This window comes from Schistocerca gregaria, chromosome 6 (genome assembly GCF_023897955.1).
Source record: "Schistocerca gregaria isolate iqSchGreg1 chromosome 6, iqSchGreg1.2, whole genome shotgun sequence".
NCBI lineage: Eukaryota > Metazoa > Arthropoda > Insecta > Orthoptera > Acrididae > Schistocerca > Schistocerca gregaria.
Window position 1 is genome coordinate 265,413,448 of NC_064925.1, and position 6,734 is coordinate 265,420,181.

Consider the following 6,734-nt stretch of genomic DNA (forward strand, 5'->3'; position numbering starts at 1 on the left):
GACGATCACCAGAGGTGTACGGCCAGTGTAGGAGATTGCTCCCCACACCATGATGCCGGGTGTTGGCCCTGTGTGCCTCGGTCGTATGCAGTCCTGATTGTGGCGCTCACCTGCACGGCGCCAAACACGCATACGGCCATCATTGGCACCAAGGCAGAAGCGACTCTCATCGCTGAAGACGACACGTCTCCATTCGTCCCTCCATTCACGCCTGTCGCGACACCACTGGAGGCGGGCTGCACGATGTTGGGGCGTGAGCGGAAGACGGCCTAACGGTGTGCGGGACCGTAGCCCAGCTTCATGGAGACGGTTGCGAATGGTCCTCGCCGATACCCCAGGAGCAACAGTGTCCCTAATTTGCTGGGAAGTGGCGGTGCGGTCCCCTACGGCACTGCGTAGGATCCTACGGTCTTGGCGTGCATCCGTGCGTCGCTGCGGTCCGGTCCCAGGTCGACGGGCACGTGCACCTTCCACCGACCACTGGCGACAACATCGATGTACTGTGGAGACCTCACGCCCCACGTGTTGAGCAATTCGGCGGTACGTCCACCCGGCCTCCCGCATGCCCATTATACGCCCTCGCTCAAAGTCCGTCAGCTACACATAAGGTTCACGTCCACGCTGTCGCGGCATGCTACCAGTGTTAAAGACTGCGATGGAGCTCCGTATGCCACGGCAAACTGGTTAACACTGACGGCGGCAGTGCACAAATGCTGCGCAGCTAGCGCCATTCGACGGCCAACACCACGGTTCCTGGTGTGTCCGCTGTGCCGTGCGTGTGATCATTGCTTGTACAGCTCTCTCGCAGTGTCCGGAGCAAGTATGGTGGGTCTGACACACCGGTGTCAATGTGTTCTTTTTTCCATTTCCAGGAGTGTATAATATTTTTGCGCCTTCTTTCATGTGCTTTGGGTCGAGTGCTTCTCTGACGCAAAGTTAACAAATTTCAGCATTGAAGGAGCCAACAAATGGCCCTTGAAAAACCTGACCGCAATTAACTCGTCTATTGATTTATTTACTTATTTTGTGCTCCACTTGGGAAATGTCGCTGCGTATGTGTTCTAAACCAAATTTCTGCACATATTAATAGAATTATTTTTCTTTTACTTTTAATCAGTAAGAACTCTCTACGTAAAAACATATACATATCAGAATTAATAATACTGAAATTGTTACATGCAACATATAGTATGGATAGTACCGTACGGCTTGAGCATGCTCGTGTTCCCAGGGGATTAGTGGTCCATTCCTCGACCTTTTCTGGGTGGAAATTTCACAAGGCGGAAAATTCACAGGGCGGAAAATACACGGGGATTATTGGGTCCTTTCTAGATCTTTTCTGGGCGGAAATTTCACAGGGCGGAAAATTCACGAGGCGGAAAATACACGACACTGGGTGAGCTCCGTGTGAAGCAGTAAGTGGATATTGGGGGGGTTATTGATATGCAACAAGACGATGGCTCCGACATCGACGAGCAGAGTGGTAATCCCCGCCCTGTCTTACCGTAATAAGGTGGCGTAAGGCCATCGCACTGAGCGGAGATGTATGGAAAAATACATTTTGTAACGAAAAGAGTGGGGAATAAAATGGTGTACTGGTATCCTAAATAAAACCAAATTTCTTTCAGAAAAAAAACGTGTTGCATTACTTATTGAAGCCAACGGCCTTGCCACAGTGGTAACATCGGTTCCCGTCAGATCACCGAAGGTAAGCGCTGTCGGGCTGGGCTAGCACTTGGATGGGTGACCATCCGGTCTGCCGAGCGCAGTTGGCAAGCGGGGTGCACTCAGCCCTTGTGAGGCAAACTGAGGGGGTACTTGACTGAGAAGTAGCGCCTCCGGTCTCGGAAACACATATGGCCGGGAGAGCGGTGCGCTCACCTCATGTCTCTCCATATACGCATCCAGTGACGCCTGTGGTCTGAGGAAGACCCGGCGTCCGGTCGGTACCGTTGCGCCTTCATGGCCTGTTCGAGAGGAGTTACTACTTAATGAACGACCCTTGTACTTTCTACGACTGCTCATATATTACCAGATCGATTTCAACCAAACTTGCTACACATATCGCTTACTATATGGAAAGAATCGCTGAGCGGCTAAGTACACCTTCCTATCAAAACGGGGGGAGGGGGCAGTGAAAAAGTAATGTAGCACACGATGCGCGAATAATCAGATTTTATTCATTCAGTATTTGGGAATGAGAGTGCTTCAGTGACTTACAACAAACTTTACACATAATTTCAAGTTTTTACGAAACTTTATCTCGCTCACAACCCTCACAAAATGATGAAAGGAAAAAAGCTTATTGCTTAGTACATTTTCGCTGTTTATGCAGTAAATTTTCCGCATAAGATGTGACGTTTTAGTGTAGTACTTCTTTGCTACTGACAGTGTTCGCGACATATTCTGCAGACAGTATTTACATATACCACTGAATCTACCTGCAAAATTATATCATTGTATGACCGATATTTCAGGAGCTACGACCTCGTAACCACTGAGATGCACGAAAAGTCGTCTCATCATGCATGACTTATAAATTTATTTCTTGTTGACTGCTCTATTTGCAGCACATTTCGCAGACAGTATTCATTTATGCTGTTGAATGTAACTACAAAATTATGTCACTGTACGACACAGAGTTTAGGAGATATGACGTCATCAACAATGAACTGCGTAAAAACAAAACTGCAGGACAACTTCGCTAGAGATACAGGTGAACTATTTGCACAAATTTGCGTGAAATATGTTAAAATATATGTGACACGCGTCTATGTGGGCAAAGCCATGGGTAAAAAGCTCTTTATAAATCCCTGGACTGATTTCAACCAAACCTGGTACATATACATGACCTGGAAAGAAAGATTATGATGTAAGAAACAGCTACCTCCTAATGGGGTAGATGTGGTAACGTGGAGAGAGAAGAGGCTAGGAGATTGACAGACAGAAGGGAAAAAGGAGAGGGATACAGACAGCAGTAGGAGGGGGAGGAGATAAACAGAGAAAGGAAAGTGGGAGATAACGGGAGATAATGGGGAAGGAGGAAGAGATGGATAGAGAGAAGGGGATGGAGCAGATAGGCAGAGAGAGGGGAGGAGGAAATGGCCAGGGATAGGGAAGAGGAGGTTGTGGACAGAGAGAGGTGAAAGGAGGAGGTGGAAAGAGACAGGGGACAGGAGGTGATGGACAGAAAAAAGGGGAAGCAGGAGATGAATAGAGAGAGGCTAGGACGAAATGGACAGAGAGGAGGAAGGAGGGGATGAACTAATAGGAAATTGAAATAAATACATACCGGGGCAACGTCAGGCACTCGTCTAGTAGTCACATAAATATTTGTTCATTATTTTAAACTTCAGAAATCCACTGAGTATCGTGAATATCTATGTTCGTTAATTAATGGTAACGCAGCCGTTAGTTATAATAACAGTAAGTAAAGTGGCACCAGGCTACAGAGATGGGTATGTTGTTGTTGTTGTTGTTGTTGTTGTTCTGGTCTTCAGTCCTGAGACTGGTTTGATGCAGCTCTCCATGCTACTCTATCCTGCGCAAGCTTCTTCATCTCCCAGTACCTACTGCAGCCTACTTCCTTCCGAATCTGCTTAGTGTATTCATCTCTTGGTCTCCCTCTTCGATTTTTACCCTCCACGCTGCCCTCCAATACTAAATTAGTGATCCCTCGATGTCTCAGAACATGTCCTACCAACCGATCCCTTCTTCTAGTGAAGTTGTGCCACAACCTCCTCTTCTCCCCAATTCTATTCAGTACCTCCTCATTAGTTATGTGATCTACCCATCTAATCTTGAGAATTCTTCTGTAGCACCACATTTCAAAAGCTTCTATCCTTTTCTTGTCTAAGCTATTTATCGTCCACGTTTCAGTTCCATACATGGCTACGCTCCATACAAATACTTACAGAAACAACTTCCTGACATTTAAATCTATACTCGATGTTAACAAATTTTTCTTCTTCAGAAACGCTTTCCTTGTCTTTGGCAGTCTACATTTTATACTCTCTCTACTTCGACCATCATCAGTTACTTTGCTCCCCAAATAGCAAAACTCCTTCACTACGTTAAGTGTTTCATTTCCTAATCCAATTCCCTCAGCATTTCCCTACTTAATTCGACTACATTCCATTATCCCCATTTTGCTTTTGTTGATGTTTGCCTTATATCCTCCTTTCAAGACACTGTTAATTCCGTTCAACTGCTCTTCCAAGTCCTTTGCTGTCTCTGACAGAATTACAATGTCATCGGCGAACCTCAAAGTTTTTATTTCTTCTCCATGGATTTAAATACCTACTCCAAACTTTTCTTTTGTTTCCTTTACTGCTTGCTCAACATACAGATTGAATAACACCGGGGAGAGGCTACAACCCTGTCTCAGTCCCTTCCCAACCACTGCTTCCCTTTCATGTCCCTCGACTCTTATAACTGCCATCTGTTTTCTGTACAAATTGTAAATAGCCTTTCGCTCCCTGTATTTTACCCCTGCCAGCTTCAGAATTTGAAAGTGAGTATTCCAATCAACATTGTCAAAATCTTTCTCTAAGTCTACAAATGCTAGAAACGTAGGTTTGCCTTTCGTTAATCTTTCTTCTAACATAAGTCGTAGGGTCAGTATTGCCTCACGTGTTCCAGCATTTCTGCGGAATCCAAACTGATCTTCCCCGAGGTCGGCTTCTATCAGTTTTTCCATTAGTCTGTAAAGAATTCGCGTTAGTATTTTGCAGTTGTGACTTATTAAACTGATAGTTCGGTAATTTTCACATCTGTCAACACCTGCGTTCTTTGGGATTAGAATTATTATATTCTTCTTGAAGTCTGAGGGTATTTCGCCTGTCTCATACATCTTGCTCACCAGTATACAACGTTTTTATTCCATGATCGATTTTGAGACTTAATGTCCCGTCTTCAGAACGTGCCTGTGCACAGTTCGCATTTATGGACGTGAATTGTATGCATCTTGAATACCCATTGAAGTGGACTGGTGGGAACCTTCCTGTGCACGACTACATCTGACTATGGGATCTGAAGTCTGTAAATCGATCTTGAAATAAATAGGTTGTAACATCATCATTGCAGACTGAGGCTGTTTTAGTTATTGTTATCTACTTGTGGTTTTTAACCAATATATTAAAATCGTCTGGCAACAATTGACATATACGGATGACAAGTGCATATTCAAGAGTTACATCAGATTTCTGTGTGAATCACCGTAATAAAAAACTGAAGGGTGCTCGCCGGTTTGAGTGTATCTGGTATACGGTCTTTCATATTGGTATCGTTCGTATCACTTATCGGAGCAATTGCTTTTGCGATATATTTTATTAAAAATATTGGAAACTACATTCATTAAATAAAATTCGATATGTCGACACATGTCGACCTTTATTTAATCAATGGACTTTGCGTCCCGATCACTTTCAAGAGCTCTGACAGTTTCAGACCGCGATGTGTGGAATGGCTCAGCGATCGACCAGTCATCCTCCAAACAACATGGCGAGAAACGGCTGCTTAGTCTCCTTTTCTACTTCAGATGTGATTCCGATGTTCGGGTGAATAGAATTTATATGGCCCGAGATCTGCGCAGATCCTTAAAACCCGATGAAAAATGTCATGCTTACGTATCTGTTAGCCATGTTTTGATTGTAAATTTAACGGACCGATTTGTGATGCGTAATTATAACGGCGGTTCTAACGCATACACCAGAACTGCGTTGGTGGGCAACGCCTCCTAATGCACGTGTACTGGACCTTATGGTCGTTTACAAGATTGTGCGAGTAATATTGTTGATGTACCATGCACACCCGCAGTGAAGGTGTCGTTTCATTATCCTACTGTAATTTACAATCAATGTTTCACAGTACGTACTAGATAGTATATACCTGTTATAGACAGGTAGCAATAGTAAATTCGCGTAGTCATGAGGATGTATTTTTTACCTCGATAAAATATAGTTATGTAATTCATTTGTTATTGATTCGCAAGTACATAGTAGCACTCTTGGTACAAACTGAAAATCACGAGTGAATAACGAATGAAGAGCGGTGTTCATTTCAGTATGTCCAACGTGACACAAAGATGGTGTAATGGGCTCTTAAACAAAGTTGTTAACCCATATTTAAGCATATTTTATTAGTTAATCTTACAGCTTGGTGATCTGGTGATTTTAGGAGTAACCAAATTCATAAAACAACTCCCAAATCACCAACCCCGTAACGTTAACAATTAAATATGTTGTAATGTACGTGTATGACTTTTCTTGATGTTGATTTTTTGGTAATATTCATAGTCTTAAGTAAAAAGCTCGTACTGAGTTAAAAACTCAAGCCTGTATCTATGATCTACTATTTAAGTTAATAACACAGCTTTAAACATGGCTGTTTCACAGCAATCGTATACGATTTACAAACATTGGAATTATAAAGCCAACCGGGAGAAAGTAACTGTTTGGTACAGTTGACCTAGATTTCGACACCTACTAAGTGTATCTTCATTAGAATGAAATTTTGAGAAACCCTATAAAATAATAAACAGAAGATTAAGTATGACAAAAAACACATTAACTAAGAAGGCAATTGTCATAATGTACAAAGGTTACTTTCGTAAAATTACGTTGCGAGAGAGCAAAGGTCAGAATTTAAAGCAACAATTCTCAAGACAAAAATAAAATGAAACACGATTCAGCCTTGTCACGTACGCCTGGCTAGGAATAACATGTGACTGATTG

At 43.2% G+C, this 6,734-nt stretch overlaps 1 pseudogene; it reads left to right on the forward strand.

The window, feature by feature from the left end:
• The first annotated feature begins 1,657 nt into the window (after positions 1-1,657).
• On the forward strand, positions 1,658-1,775 carry LOC126279222 (5S ribosomal RNA; annotated as a pseudogene).
• Positions 1,776-6,734: the final 4,959 nt, after the last annotated feature.